Source organism: Mesocricetus auratus, unplaced genomic scaffold (assembly GCF_017639785.1).
Source record: "Mesocricetus auratus isolate SY011 unplaced genomic scaffold, BCM_Maur_2.0 Super-Scaffold_100676, whole genome shotgun sequence".
In the NCBI taxonomy this organism is placed as follows: Eukaryota; Metazoa; Chordata; class Mammalia; order Rodentia; family Cricetidae; genus Mesocricetus; species Mesocricetus auratus.
In genome coordinates this window covers 80,427,295-80,444,619 of record NW_024429266.1, presented here as the reverse complement: position 1 = coordinate 80,444,619, position 17,325 = coordinate 80,427,295, and positions in this window count along the sequence as shown.

Below are 17,325 nucleotides of genomic sequence, written 5' to 3'. Positions count from 1 at the left end.
GACAACAACTTCCAAAAAATCATTAGTTATTGGGTGGACTTCAAGCCTACTTCCCCTCTCCTTTCCTGTTGGACTTTTTGTCTGGTCTGAATATGCACAGATGTGTTTACTCTCACAACTTCTGGGAATTCATTTGCTCAATTGCTCTCATGTCTCCAGAAAAAACTGCTTCCTTATACTCAGGAACTGGCTGTAGTTCTCGCAGTCTTTCTACCCCGTCTTCTGGCATATCATGGAGTCTTGGGAGGAAGAGGTGTGATACCAGTGCCTTGTTTAAGACTGAGCATTCCACAATCTTTTTTTCTCCATACTCAGCTTTGTGACTCTGTGGCAATGACCATCTATGACAAAACCAAGCTTCTTTGTTGATGGTTCACTGATACACTTGTCTATTAGTATAACTATAATTGAACAAGAGTCCATTTAATACTATATTCACTTAGCAGAGTAATAGAAGTGGGATCTTCCCTGGATCTTATGATATGGTTAGCCGCAAGTCTGAAATGATAACAGTGTTAAATATGAATTTTAAACTGTGGAGCAGATGCTAAATCCAAGGACAAAGTGGTAAGTTACTTTCATGACATTTGTATCACTATAACACCAGAGGACATGTCATGTAAGAAAATTCATTGTTGTGACTTCTAGGATTCTTAGTTGTTAAGTCTGGAGATTTCTCTTTTACTCTTGTTCTGTGTGAGGCACTTTATGGCACCATGGAAACTAGCCAGTGGAGATGAAGTTTCAGGTCAGTACCAGCTTGGTTTCTCAATTTGCTGTGACTCAAATGCACTGGGTCTTTAATAATACTTTCCCAATTTCAAGTTATATAGGATAACTAAGATTCATGCCAATTTCTGTAATATTTCATCTTCAATGAGACCACACTTGCTAATAACTAGATATTTTCTTTTTTATCCTGTGGTATCTAGTAGGGACATTGTCCCCTATTTATTGAAGAGTATCTCAGTTTAAACTTTTCATATATATGAATACATATATTTTACTGTTTACTATAGTGATATATTATTGATGATTTATTTAAGCTTGCCTGAGGATTCAGAAAGCAAAGTTAGTCAAAAGCTTTGCTTTTCTGACCTTTAGCTTGAAGTTTGAACTGCAATGTCAGTCTCTGGGTCATTTAATTTTAATGTTAGAGTTTCTACAATAGTAGTTTCCCATATGATTTCTTAAATGTCTTCATGGTAGTTATCTCTCCAGTATTCCACATATACTCTGACCTCACAAACACAACCACACTAAACACTTATTGTACCAAAATTTCCTTTCACCCTTTATATCAGTGCATTCTATCTTCTGTCCTTTAAAGTTCACTCAACACTCCATGGCATCTTATTATTTATATGTGTTTATTCTGCTGTTTTTTTCTCTGATTACAAAAATTTCCAAATTTTATTTGAAGAAATAAGTTAAGGCCTAGCTTCAATGACATTTGTGTTGATTAGTTTCTGACAACTACCGACAAACTAGAGTCAGCTAGGAAGAGGGGTTCTTCAAGTAAGTAATTAGCTTTATCAGGTTCTCATGTGTGTAGGTCTATGGGTTATTTTCTTGATTAATGATTGGGAAGGAAGATTCCAGCAATTTGTGGACAGTACCAGTCATTGACATGTGGATTTTGGTTGTGTAATAAAAGAAACTGAGCAAGATTTGGGAGCAATCCAAGTGTAAGCTTTCTTCTATGGCTTTTTCTTCTGTTTCTGCCTGATGTCTCCTATGTTCAACTCTCTTTCTAGAAATCCATCTCTCACTTCCCACATGACTGATGTGACACAGAAGTATATGATAAAATTAGTGATGGAAAGCTTTACTGGGTATAATAATTTGGACTGGCATCCAGGTTCCTTTAGCGTTTGTAGGACATCTATCCAGGACCTTCTGTATTTCAGTGTTTCCAAAGAGAAGTAGGATGTAATTCTGATAGGTCTGGCTTTATATGTTACTTGGCCTTTTTCCTTTGCTGTTCTTAATATTTATTCTTTATTCAGTATGTTTGGTGTTTTTATTACTATATGGTGAGGGAACTTCTTTTTGTGGTCTAGTCTATTTGGTGTTCTGTAAGCTTCTTGTACTTTCATAGGCATATTTTCTTTAGATTTGGGAAGTTTTATTCTATTATTTTGTTGAATATATTTTCTGTAACCTTGATGTGTATTTTTTCACCTTCTTCTATATCTATTATTCTTAGGTTTGGTATTTTATGTACCCTGTATTTCCTGTATATTTTGTAATTTGTTGGACTTGAGATTTTCTTTCATGAATGACTGTTTTTCCTCTAGTGTGTCTTCAACATCTGACATTCTCTCATCCATCTCTTGTATTCTATTTGATATGCTTGCATCTGTAGTTCCTGATCTTTTACCCAGCTTTTCTATTTCCACCATTCCCTCAGTTTTTGTTTTCTTTATTGTCTCTATTTCAGTTTTTGGGTCTTGAATGGTTGGAAAGATTTCATCTGTCTGAATATTTTTTCTTGGCTTTCCTTGCTTTCTTTAAGAGATTTCTTGCAATTTTTGGTGTGTCTTATCTTCTATTTCTTTAAGGGATTTTCTCATATCCTTTTTGAGGGCCTCTGTCATTTTCATGAAGTTATTTTTAAGGTTATTCACTTGTGCTTCATCTGCATTGGGATGTTCAGGTCTTGCTGGTGTAGAGTCCCCGGACTCTGGTGACTCCTGAATCTAGTTTCAGAAAGGGAGAAGTGATGATAAACAGAGTCAGGAGCAGGCTGGAGAAACCCACAGAAACAGCTTACCTGAACAGGGGGAGCCTATGAAACCCACACTGGTCTGGAAAACAATCATAGGACTGATCCAGACCCCCTGACCATGGGTATCAGTAAGGAGGCCTTGGTAATCTATGTGGCCTCTGGTAATAGATCAGTCAGCATTTATTCCTAGAAAGAAAATGGATTTTGGGAGTCCATTCCACACTCCACATACTCTCTCAGCCTAGACACATCGGGGAGGGACTAGGCCCTGACCCATGGAAGGCCTCACCCTAACTGGGAAGTATAAAGGGGATAGGATAGCAGATTAGTGGGAGGCAGGGAAAGAGGGAGCTGGGATTGACAAGTAAAATAAGCTTGTTTCTAATTTAAATTAAAAAAGAAAACTTCTCAAAAGTGATCATGTGGTCACATTAATCCATTGTAAAAACCGTCATTGTGTAGTGACTTCATCTGATTTAATTCTCTACAAAGATTTCTTAGTCCCATGTAGAGCAGTTATCAGTTGCACAATTATATGAAAGCAGGGTTCTCATAATCATGAGATTTTCACAGTGTTTATGGTCGTGAGACCATGCATATTCTTTTCTTTCTGACGAGTTTCTGGATGTGGATATGAGCTGCATAATACTTTCAAATGGCTTTTCATATTGTGTGGTACCTAAACCTGGTCAATTGTCCCATAAAGCAGCATGTGAGCATGAAAACTCATACATGGAAAATCTACAGATGATCTTGATACTTACTGTCTTGCTTGCTGCTTTTTTCTATGAGGTTACCTTAAAAAGTTTTATCTTCCCTCATTATTTCGTTCTTTGGTGATAATTACTTAAACAATTCAAAATTAGCTGTGTTCTAAGATTCATTAAAGTAGAATTTTCCAAAGACTATTACATCACTCATATTTATAAAATTTGAAAAAGGTTCATGTATTTTTATTGTGATTTCCTGAATTGCTGTAATACTTAATACTGATTCTGTGTCTCTTTGTCTCTTCTTGATCAAGATAATTCTGCCATTTCCTTTTTTTTGACACAGTAATTTTTTAATATATTTTGCCACAAACGAGGCTTAAACCTCATAATTAAATAGTAAAATCTCATAATTAAAGAACATAAACTTTTTCACAGATATTGATTTGACTTTTTAATGTGACATAACTTGAGTATAGGAATAAAGTCTTTGCAGATTTTAAAGTTCTATGTAAGTCATTACTGTAAATTTATAGCTATTGGAGAGTAGCAGATTCATGTCACCTACATTTTTAAAAGTTTAGGGAAAAGTATTAGGAAGGTAAATTTTTTATAAATAGAATTATCCAGACACTGGTAGATTTCTAATGTAAATTTTTATCTATTTTGGTAAAACTAAACTAGATCTTCCTTTAAAAAGTATATTGTCAGGGAATTCCATTTTACATGGTAAGAAGTAAGTATGGAGAAATGAAAGAAGAATGTTAAACTGGGAAGGGAACAGGAAATAATACTCTATTAGTCCCTTCTAAAAACATAGAAGATCTAGAAAAATGGTATGCCTACGTATAGTTTATATGTATATTGTATAGAAAATTATTCTCATTAACATAAAAATGTATGAAAATGTGGATGCTAATACAGGTAAAAAGCAAATTGGCACCTTTTAGCTTCAAAGATGTCCTACTATATAAAAACAATTGGACTGTATATAAGTGAATTTGACTCAAAGTTGTAACTGTAGAAATGGGATTTTATTGCTAAAGGCTCACTCCTCTAATCAAACAGTGTGTCATAGTAATACTCTTAGACAGTAGGGATGCAAATACCTACTGCATGTAATTTACCTACTTATATGATAATGCATTTCAAGGACATAACACACATGCTTGCAAAATAAAACTTGAGGAAATATCAGGCAAATATGTAGTATCATAAATAAAACTAGATAGTACCTAAGGTCTAGGGAAACTTTTTTCCTTTTTATTTTGTTTTTTGTTTGAGTGAGAGATATCAAAGACACTGGACATTTTTCTTTTTAAATTAATTTTTATTTAAATTAAAAGCAATCTTATTTTATATACCAATCCTAGTTCCCTCTCCTTCCTGTTCTCCCATTCTCCCCATCATCTTTCCATCGCACCCCGTCCCACTCCTCAGGTGAGGCTTCCCATTGGAAATGATCAAAGTCTATCACATTATTTAGGGCAGGACTGATGCCCTCCCCACTCTATCTGGGCTGAGAGAGTTACCCTCCATAGAGAATGGGCTCCCAAAGCCCATTCATGCACAAGGAATAAATACTGGTTCCACTGCCAGAGGCCCCATACTGTCCAGGTTTCCTAAATGACACCCATGTTCAGAGACCCTGGTTCCATCTCATGGTAGTTCCTCAGCTGTGAGACTGGGGGCTGTGACTTTTTCAAGTATGAAGGAACTATTGAGAAGACAAAAAGGAAATTCTGTATATAAGTCCATGGTTCAATAAGAAATAAAGTCTGGTTCATATACAAAAAGCTCTAGAGGGGAGAAAAAAGTTTTACATTCTGAGATTCCCTTCAACTCAGAGAAGCAAGCCTTAAAATAACTTCTCCAGGAATGTGAAAGTAATGCCTGAAAGAATGCTGACAGTGCTCTCTGGATTGTGAAAAAAATCAAAATTCAGAACAGTCAAACTACATTGATGCGTTTTTTCCTTGGTCTTAATGTGTATTATATATGCTTAGATGCTTAGATAAATCAAGACATGCAACCCACAACCAACTATAACTCAAAAATAATGGTTTGACTTTGTGTAAATGAAATACAAGCAATAAGAAGTAGACTTCAGTGTGCTCATGGATTTTCTAAAAGCAGAAGAAGAGGTCTATCATGATACCATCATAGATGGGTATCAGAATTAAAGCAATACATCTCTAGCAGTTGACTTTTTAATTCTGTACTTATGTACTAAAGTAGCAGATCCAAGGTAAGGGGCACAGTAGTAGAGGTAAACTGTATACTAAAATAATACAATGATAACTGAGTCCAACTGAGATTTTTTTGAGAGGTGACACATGAAAAACTTGCATAAAATAAAGTTAATAATGAGAATTTTAAAAAAGCCACTGAATTCTTTGAAATAAGAGGTATTATTGCAATAAAACCTTGTGCAGTTCTTGTATTTTTATTTATTAATAAGAAAGTAGAGAGAATTATTATCTAAACTCTTGATACTCAAAAATATTTCATATTGGGAAAAATAAGTATAGGAAGTCTAAAGAATGATGTCAATTTTGCATTAGGAAACCAGAGGTCATCCTGAAAAATTAGATTCAAGATAATTACAGGTTTCTTTAAGATATAACTAATCTTAACAATCAGTGAAAACAAGAAAACAATGAAATTCACTATTATCTACCATCAAATTGGTATGATGATATTTTCAGATAATCATGGAAGGTGTACTAAATTCAGTGTGGTATTAGAGGAAAAATAACTTTTATTGCAAGAAAATCATGGAAGGTGTACTAAATTCAGTGTGGTATTAGAGAAAAAATAACTTTTATTGCAATGGTTTAGTATTGGCCATCAAAAGAGGGCATTATAATAAAACATTGAAGCAAATAATAACTAATTAAGGTTAAACCTTCAGCTTTAATAAATATGGCACAAATGGACCAGTAATAATTAATTTCCTGATAGAGATGATGATCCAGAATGTACCTCAATGAGCTTACAGCATCTCAAGAAGGCTATGACTTGTCATTTTGTAGTGTAATCAATGGAAGAATGCCAGAGTTCATATCAGTACAACAGACTACATTTTGGAACAATCTGTGCTGTACTCAGTGTTCTGAAATAATAATAAATATGAAGCAAAAATTGTCTAGGGAATGCATGACTATTACAAATTCACAGAAATTTTTGCATCTGGCTTGATGGGAGGGAGAGTGTACTGGATTTGACATGTAAAATAAGGTTGTTTCTAAATTAAATTTAAAAATGGTGGAAAAAATTAAAGCAACAAATAAAGAGAGAAAAAATTGTACAACCATAATATGCTACAATTGTAGAAATCAGTTAAATTTGGATTAATGTAGTGTCACAGAGGTAAAAGTGGTTGCCACCATGCCTGCCAATCCAAGTTCACTACCTGGTACTCAAACAACACAAAGAAAGAATTGACTCCTATAAGTTGTGATCTGACTGACTTCCATAGCACTGTCCTGGCAGGATGACATCCCCACTACAAACTAAATAAGTGTAATAAAAACAATAATTTTAAATAAAATTCAGTTGTTTGTGGGAACAAGAGACCTTGGCTGGAGGCCCACTTCCCCATCAGCCTAGGAGCAGGAAGTTGTAAACGTTGTCTGGGACCGCAGTGAAAAACATGTTTATTAAAAAAAATCCGGTGTCCGTAATCACAAAGAAATAAGTTCCTGATGTTTTCAGAAGGGCTCTCCCACGGGAACACCCTGACCCTGACCTTTCTGATAACTAACCGACTTTTTCTGACCCCCCACCCCTGCCTCTGGTGTTAGGGTATATAACCAGCCAGGGTAAGAATAAAGCAAGCCATCTTTCACCACCAACTGGTTTCTGTGTTATCAATCCTGACACCCTCTACAGATTTTTGGCCCCAGGCTGTGTGGGCGTGGCAGTGGTTAACTCAAAAATTTGTTCAGTGGACATACCCCTTGGTGCAACAGTGGCATAAATATTAAAAAAGCAACCATTCACTTTCTGATTAGGTTTACACTCTACTCCACAAGTATCATAATTGGTGCTGAGAATCTCTGATAAGCAATAGATAAGTTCTGGGGAGAACCTTCCCCATTTATTCTGCTAAATGAACATTGTATTGAACTGAATGGCTTACCTATAGATTAATGTGTCAGTCAGCTATCACCAGAAAAACTTTTATTTGCAGTAGACATCAATTAACACAGACTCTTACAATGACTGAATCAAAGTACAAAGAATATGAGACTGTAAATTCTTAGCCACAAATGGGACATCTATAAATATTCTAACACTTATTGCATATAATTTCTCCTCATCCCCAAAGTTGCTAATGCATTATTTAACAAGAGGGGGTGGGGAAGATCAAAGAGCCATAAGTCCTGGATAACTATAAGGAAACATTATTTTCTCAACACAGGCAGTTAAACAATCGAAAGACAGCATCAGTCACATTATGCACAAAGACCTATACAAAAACGAGCCAGAAAAAGTTTCCAGTTCAGAGCAGGAAGATGCACAAAAAATCCTTCCAGGATCACAGTAGTTATTGATATTTGATGGCTTCTGGGAGAGGAGTGGTCAGTTTTATTGAAGGGTGTTACTCCTGGTAGATTAGCCATACTTTAGCAGAAGACCATTCAACAAGAATGTATGATCGCCAAAAACTGAACTTGCTGAGTTTAAAAACAACAATATATAAGAAACAGCTTTGAGTGGGTACAGGAAAGGAGGTGAATATGGGATGAGCAAGGAGAAAGGGAATGGATATGATCAAAGCACAATGTATAGAATTCTCAAAAAACTAATTAAAATCCAAATTAAAATGAAGACAGTTTAAATCAACACAGGCAGAATACTTTGATTAATGTTGAGAATGATACACTGAGAGTCTACTAGAGTCCCCCAAATAAAGCAAACTATAATTATCAGTTGATTGATAGTAATTTATCAAGAAACTTCCATAGGATATTGGCTTCATTTCACTGACAAGAGACCTTATCTGTGTTTCATGAACTGCATCATAAGGAGTTCAAAGATGCCTTTAGACTCTGAAGGGGAACAGGCTAAGAAATAACTATGCTTCCTGCTTGAGGTATTTCATCTATGTATTTTTTTTACCTGTCCAATGTCTCTTTTCTGTTTCACCACAATATTTGAATCAGGAAGTAAATTAATATTGTTAAATTAATGCATATTAAAATTGTGTTTCCAGGATAAGTGTAGTGGTCCTCCTCTTTGGAAATCCTAACACTGTGAAGGCAGAAGAAAGAGCATTGTGAATTCCAGCTCAGTTTGGACTATACAGTAATATCCCATTTCAAAAGAGGAATGCATTGAGGAATTTGCTTAAAGTACTGTTTGATTATCATACCGGTCTGCAATCTGACCATATTTAAGATATGCTAATAAGCTATATACAGTCCATTTTATATTACAGAATGGGCAAATCAAAGAATATTTGCTTTTTTCTTAGATTGAAAGCATTCAAAAAACAGTATGAAGCTACCCTACAGAACAGAGGCTAATGGCAAGATTTGGCTTAATAGTGCTTCCAAGTTTCAATTGCACCTAAGAAAATAAAGGATTCAATTACTGTCATAGGCTAGGAGGAGTAAAGAGGGTTCATGCTTCACATTCCATTCTTTCCATGTTTTCCTCAAAAATGCATTTGCTGCTTGCAGCTCCTTCAGTGAGACATTCACACATAAGCCCCAGAACTGAAGTCATGCCATAGTAAGATTTCAAGTGAAACTCTTCAGCCCTCTCTTCTGATGCTCCAGGACTTTTGGGAGCAGACTTGACAGCTGCATCACCTCATACAGTCAGCTGTTTTCCTCATGTTTCCTGCTCAGCAAACTAATGTTATGACAAGTACTATGGTAGTGCTGGGTGTTGGCTGGGTGCCAACACCATATTGTCTTGTCACTAGTTGTTAAGTATGACTTGAGGAGAACATTAAATGCACGTTACAGTAAATGGACTCTGTACTGATCCCAGTTTTGCAGTGGGAAAGGGATTGCAAGGAATTGCTGCCATTTCCTCATCTTTTAACTTAAGTTGGAACATAATGCCTCTGTGATTTCAGAGTCAGTTTGTCAGTCTGGAAAAGGGCTAATGTATTTGTATTCTTCAGGCATTATTCTCCTTGCCTCAGTGCTGAAACGTTTTGTTTATTAATGTGGAGCCCCAACACTGTTGTTTACTTACAGAAATTCACGTGAATGTTATGTTCAAACATTGAGGAATGGGCAGAAATCGTCACAAATATCCAAAAATAAGTCTACATGGTATTGAGCCTAAATGAAAACATCTTCTTTAAGAATAGTTAGAAGAAGCTGTTACCAAGAAGAATTAATGTGAGTGTTTAACATCAGAACCTAGATAAAAATATCTTTATTGCTTTGATCAATCTCTATCTAGTGTTTGAGATTTGGTAGTCAAGCTAATGGATGCATCCTGGAACTTGGTTTTAAACAGTTCTTCAGGGTAAAACTTGGCATCAGTTCATTGGGTTTACCATGTCTAGAAGTGATCTATACAATAACTTTCATGTAGAATCCAACTACTCCTCCTTTTCTGAGGTTTCCAATGGAAATGGAGAAATTCCTTTCTGTGAAAGATTTTGTAGAAGTTTCAACAACACCTGTTAGATTGGGGTTGAGGACGATGTAGAAGTGACAGGCACTTGCAACCGTAAATAGAATGAGCAACTGAAGTGTGTTACTGAGACATTTACTACTTACTTTCTAGCAATTATTGAGTCTAGCATATATTTTTCTGTGATACTGTCCATGTCATTCATTCTTTTTATATATGTGTGTATGCGAGTACACACATTCATATGTGTATTTATGTGTGTTTTAGATGTGCACTTAGATTCTGAGTTTTGTTGTATAAAACTCATCTACATCCACTGGGAAGGCTATGACACTAGGGAAGGTGAAGTCCTGAATTACTATGAGTTGAGTTAATTAGTCAAGGGTTATCCTGGAACAAGCTAGGAATAGTATTTGAATTTCACTCAACAAAAGTCAATGCAAGCACTTCCAAAATATGTTTTAATTTTATATCATGTAGAGGTTAGTAAATTAAAATCATGTGGACATTTGAGTAATAAGAACAATAATAACCTTTTTTAGCCATAATTTTGGTAAGAGACATTTAAAAATAAAATATATCTACAAAAATAGAATGTCAGAAAAGGGATGCAAAATGCCCACATGTTCATTTTTATAGCATAAATAAACAGTGTTCACAAGAAAATAAAATTTTGATTATAAGTAATTTAGATCTGATTTGTTTTAACTGAGGAAAAAATGGCACCAAGCCTCACAGCTACTGTAGGGTTTTTTCATAATAGGCATGGCAGCCATGCAGGCATGGAATTAGAACAGTGAATACAAAAGACTCAGGTCATGTACTGCTGCCTATTTTTATAGTAGTTGGAAGAACATTTTTCATGTACCTGTTTGACATTTTTGCAATACTAGTAAGGAAGAAACTCATAAGGTACTCCAAGAATTTGAAGGAGAAACATCATTACTTAATAATATCAAGTTAATATTATTGACAAGTCAATGCTGGTCATGATGCCTCATTTACCCAGATCCGTTCCTGGCAACCAGGCATTTATTATCATGTAACATATTTTTCTACCACTAAAGCACCTCGACTGATAAACTGTGAATAAATTCCATGCTGAAGGTTAGATGATTGTCCATTTTTTTCTTTACTGGTATCTAACATTTGCTTATATAGATTTGAGGGTTTTTTTTCTATAAATGAAAGAATGTTCTGTTCTTTTAACCATATTTACAGTAGGAAAATTTTGTTTTAGATTCCATCAGCATCAGCAAGCATTAATCACAGTTGGACCTCCTATTATAACATTAAGAACATTTCAAAAATGGCATTCACACTTCATTCTAAAATAATCAGGAGAGTAGAATTACATCTATTGTTTAATTTGGTCTATAGTTAGCATATAAAGACATTTCTGCTGACCTGAAAAATCCATCTTTAAAAAAGTATATGCTTGTGACTTCCCCTTGTCAGAAATATTAAAGATATCAAGTTTTCTCTAAAGCTAATACCACCAATTGGCAAGGAAAGGGAATTATGAGGCACATTTTGCAAGAAATAATGTTACCATCTTTGAAAGGATTAAGTGTAATTATGAATTCAATTTATAAAACCTCGTGTCACAAAGAGATATTTCACCTTTCTACTCTGAGCATAGCAATATGCTTGGCTCTAATTTAAAGTGACTGGATACTCAACTGACAAAGGAAGGACACTGTGTGCTGCAGTACTTCAGGCACTGCTTAGCTGCTGTTCCAAGTCCTGTTGCCTCCTCTATTTCCTTGAAAACTATTTACCGTCGTCAATGTTGAACAAATTTCAGTCACATTTTTTATGGCCAAAACTTCTTTATAATTTCCAACAAGTACAATGTACTGAGTTCTCAGAAACACAAAATGACTCAGACTCCAACAATTCTTCTCCCCTTTCACTTCAGGTTGTAGACATACATCCCATAAAACGGCAAACTGCCTTCCAGGTGGGAAGGGCAGCCTATATGCAAAGGATAACATCCTACCAGTTGCAAAGCAAGCATGTCCTTAAAGATAGTTCAGATTCCCAATATCTAGAGATTGCCAAATCCTGTCCCAGAAATACACCACCCAGGGAAAAGAGTGAGGTTGTTATATTCTTCTTCCTTCCCTCATTTTATTCTGAGGTTGTTTTCCATTTCTATTCTTAAATCCTTTACAACTGAAATACTTTGCTGAGATTAAGCCTGAATGTGGCTGCATCTCAAATGAAGACAACATCTGTTTCAAGAGCAATCACGACAAAACTGGAATTGAGGCACAAAGCAAGATGTCTGTGCGTTCCATTTTCTTTCCTTTTTTATGTGCCTGATTCTTCAGGACTCTAGAATATTCTCTAAAAGTAAAGTGTTCGGGAAAGCAATCTCTTTCCACCTTAGGATATATTGTTCCTAGAATAAACATAAAAAAGAATTAAGGCATAGGAGGCTATTCAATCATTAATTATGTGATATCTTAGGAAAAATGCTCGTTCTACTTTTTAGGAACTTTCCAACCTTCCATTTGAATAGGGATGGCATTTAAACGTGAGTGTTAATTTGATTGGACTAAGATATGCTTTGGAATTGAGGAAAGGATATCTGGGTGTGTCTCTGGGGTTTTTCAAAGTTAACCACACCATAAAGACTCTGAAATAATTAGTGAATTAATATTGATGGGATCATAGTAGGATCTCAATTTATTGAGTTAAAATATGTGAACAAGTTGGAGGAGATGCTTCACTTAGTGTCCTGATAGGCTGTCTCTTACATTGTCCTACATTTCTCTGTTTCCTGGTACTAACAGGTTGGTTCCCTTAATTCTTCCCCCTTGTACTATACACCCATGCTGCGAAAATAAATGACCTGAAACAAGTACTTTCTCATCCTAAGTTGCTGTATAAAGGTAATTTTGTCACAGTGATGGGAGTAATACCTAACACAATAGATGTACCACTACCTTACAATAAATGAAAAGAGAATCGTATGTGAGTTTCACCCTGGGCCACCAGAATGGCTGGAAAAGAGATTCATCAGTCTAGTTTTGAGAAGTAAATTATTTTATGCTAAGATTCACATGACATATTTTATTACTGTTTCATTATTAGATTTTTTGGCATGACAAAATGAGAATAAATTCTGGCAGTTGTTTGGAAGCATTGACCTTGATATGAAGGTGTCTGTACTGCTGCAGGGTCTGCTGCCTATGACCATAACCAGAACTCTTGAGCCGTCACAGGACACTTTTCTCTTAGCAAGATGCATAAGCTTCAAGGAGACAAGTGGAAATATGCCTCCATTTCCCTAAACAACTCTCTGTCAGGGTAATAAATAATGGGAAGATATCTTCTTGTCTAAACAGAGGTCAATATTCCAGCTTTACAGTTCTAACAAGACTTTCCTTAAAGAGAGCAAGACAAGATTTCATATCAGTAGTCATTATCAACTACAGTTTGCCTTTCTGGAGCATTTAAAAAATAAAGTCATTACTAACTTAGCGTATTACCTGAAAGAGACAATTCTCCAAACATGAATGCTTCACTTCCTTATATGTATTTCTCTCTATACGACCAGTCAAGCTTCAACAACAGAGCAGGAATTTACCTTTGACTATACTGGCTTGGGATGGTACTTGCCTGGCTTATTTTTTTCTAGAACAGCACTAAACCAAACATTTACCTAGTTGATATAATATTTTATAAAAATATAAATTATATAAGTGCTGCTTTCTCCACTGAGTTCAGAAGCATTATTGTCATTACTGTATGCAAAATAAAATGAAAGTAGCATACAAAATAATAGAAGACTTTCTTCAGAATGATATGTATATGTATTAATATGCTTATATATAAAGAATGTCAGTGATTATCTCTATAGAGAAGGATGTGAGATACCATAAAGGAGCAGCCATTATACGTTGGAGGAGAGATCTGGCACTAGTGAGATCTTCACAGATCTACAAGAATGACACCAACTGGCACTAAGCCTACCCTAAATGCCCTCCCATGATAATGAGAATGATGACTTCCTTATATGCCATCCTAGAACTCTTATCCAGTGACTGATGGATGTTAAGGCAGACACCCACAGCTGGGAACTGAACTGAACTCCTGGAACCCAGTTGCAAAGAGGAGTGATGACCAAAGTAATCAAGATCAGGCTGGCAAAACACACAAAGGTATCTGACCTAAACAAGGGGTCACATGGATCCCAGACTGATGACTGACAGGCCAGCATGGGACTGATCCAGACATCCCCCACACCGAACCTGGGTGTCAGAGAGGAGGCATTGGCAATCTGTGGGACCTTGGATAGTAGAGTTGTATTTATTCCTGGCATACAGGTGGACTCTGGGAACGCATTCTACATGTAGGGATGCTCTCTCAGCCTGGACACATGGGGGAGGACCTAGGCCCTGCCTGGGATAATGTGACAGATCCTGAAAATCATGGAAGCCCTTCCCCTCCTGGGGGAGCAGAAGGGGTATAGAGTTGGGGTGAGGGCTTGGGAAGATTGGGATGTGAAGCCAGAGGGGAGGGAGAGGGAACTCAGAGTGACATGTTTAAAGCATTAAATAAAAAATGTGAAAAAAGAAAATCTATGTATTACTGTTTCCAATAATGTTGAAATATTTATTTTTATAATACTCTTATTTTTACTGTTTTATGGGCTTGGATGACCAATCAATGATTTGAAAACCAGGGACTCTGAAGAAGTTTTCCATGGTGTCTACTAACAATTGTGGTAGAAGAGAACTTCCTGTCAGAAAGATGCTCTGCTAACCAGGAGTATGTACTTTCTTTTGTGATTCTATGAGACATACCAGCAGCGTTGGCAGCCTCTGACAGCTTCAGTTAACTAGGAGTGAGAGCAATATGCAGTATCACACAACTACTGTAGCTACATAGGCAATGTAGGTAAATAAGCATGTATGCCTTTATAACCTGGGAAATGTTAACAGTAAAATTAGATGCAGTAAAACTAAATCAAAATTATTATTGTACCTATTACGAAATGATAAATTGAAACACAGAAGACTTGCTTTTTGCTTGATAAAAAGCATTACTATGCTTTGAAAAGAAATATGATTCCTGTCTGCCTTTTGCAAAGATTCCTGATTTTTTCCTCTGCCTAGTCTGATATTCTCTCGTAAATTTCATCACAGTATCTTTTAAACTCTGTTGCTCTCTGTGAGCTTAGTTTTGTTCTGTATGACTGTTTCTGTAGTTTTTCTGCACAAATAAAACTAATAATGAAAAAAGACACAATATATTTGGCAGGAAGAGGTTGGACTCAGGAGGAACTAAAGCAGGAGGAGTGCTGCAGATACCATGGTCAGATATGAATTTCAAAATTAAAGAAAGAATGTCAAGGCATGACCTGATCAACTAGCAATGTAATTTGGAATTCAGGTTCAGAGACTTGGAGAGGAATGGATAAATGCAGGGGCTGTTCCAAGCTCTGTTCCTGGAGTGTGGTCTCATACAGGTGTCCTCAAAGCCTCACAAATGCATTTTGCTGATTTGTTAAGCAGATACTTGCTGCCTGCTCCAGGAAGAGAGAAATGCATTGGATGGTGTTTATAAAGTCCTTATTTTAATATGTGCAACATAATAAATGTACAGTCATCTCAAAAATAATATTTCAAGGTGGAAACTCTATGATATTCAAACTGTGGTTATTGAAGATTGATACTTCCTTTTCAGTGACTGCCTCAAAATCCCCAGGACTCCCAGATATCAGAATTTCATTACCATTCATTATAGCACTCCAAATTAAGACTGGGGAACATTTTAGGACATAGGTTTGTTTAGGACATGCAGGTGTAAAGCATTTTGTCTTTATTTTGTCTAAACACAATCTTAGCCCTTAGGTTCTTCCACAGGCATTCATACTACAGGAAGACCTGCACCCCTAGCACTAGGATCTCCATTTGCTCACTGATGGTCTTATGGATGCCATCTAGTTATCACATCGTGACGACGGCATTCTTCTGAAGTATGGATAAATCTTTATTCCTTGGTTACTCACACACACACACACATACACACACACACACAGAGAGAGAGAGAGAGAGAGAGAGAGAGAGAGAGAGAGAGAGAGACAGACAGACAGACAGACAGACAGACAGACAGACAGACAGACAGACAGACAGAGATCCTTCTGGCACTGTGTTGAGGCTTGGGGCTTCCTGTGCTTTTATCTTTAGCAAGAGCTCTGCTGCTGAAAATTTTATCTCCCTAATCACAACTCTTCTTTCTCAACTTGAACCTGGTACCAAAATAATCTTTGTATTCACCAGGTTTCTGGTTGAAGCTGATAAGCAGCATACTAAGGAATTAATTTTGGAAGGAGCAGCAGGTAAACACTGTAAAAGCTGATACAGTAACAGCAACATGCTTGTATTCTGCCTGGCTTCATGGCAGTCTCCTGAGAGACACATTGCAGTGTTAATTTCAAATGCAGACATTAGTCTGGTTTTCATAGAGTCTTGTTTCCCAGATAGAATTTACTCATCTGCTGCTATCTAGCACAGTCCCAGATAGACAGCATCTTTGCTGCACTGTGAACACTGATCTTCACTCAGGCATCCCCCACCTCACACTGTGGAGAAACAGGAATGAATTCAGATCAACCTGTGACACTGTTTTCTTTGCCAATGTCCTGGTGTTCTGAGCTTCTTGCAATGTCTGTGATTTTTTTCATTTAATCAGCATTCAATAAACTATTTTTTCATTAAAATATGGATGAATCATCTATTTCCAGGAAATTACTTACACAGGAGTATTTCAAGACTCACCACTAATTAGGCTACTGTTGAAATGGTGAAATTAGTGTTTAATGACAATGTATTTTTTATAAGTCAAGCACTTTCATTTACATATACAAAGATATATACTTAGATTTTCCATCTTTTAAAATACCTATTCTTTTGCTATTTTGAAATATTTTGAAAATATTATTTGAGGTTCCAGGTGACTACTGACTTCCAAATAAGAATCATGAAGTCATGTGAAAACTTCATGTGGAATCAATTCTCACACTCTCAACACATCCAACAGGCACACAAATCAAAAGGTTATAATGTGTGCTCATTCCTATTTTCCATTTTTATTGTGGCATAGTAAGAAGTTTTGCTAGTTCCTATCATTTATACATTTTAGAATAATCACTCAATTCAGAGGATTACCTGAAGTTGGATACATGTAAACACAAAGCTATCCAGAAACTCAGTTATTGCGCTATATTAGACAGGAAATAGTTTCAACTTTCAGTCAAAGAAG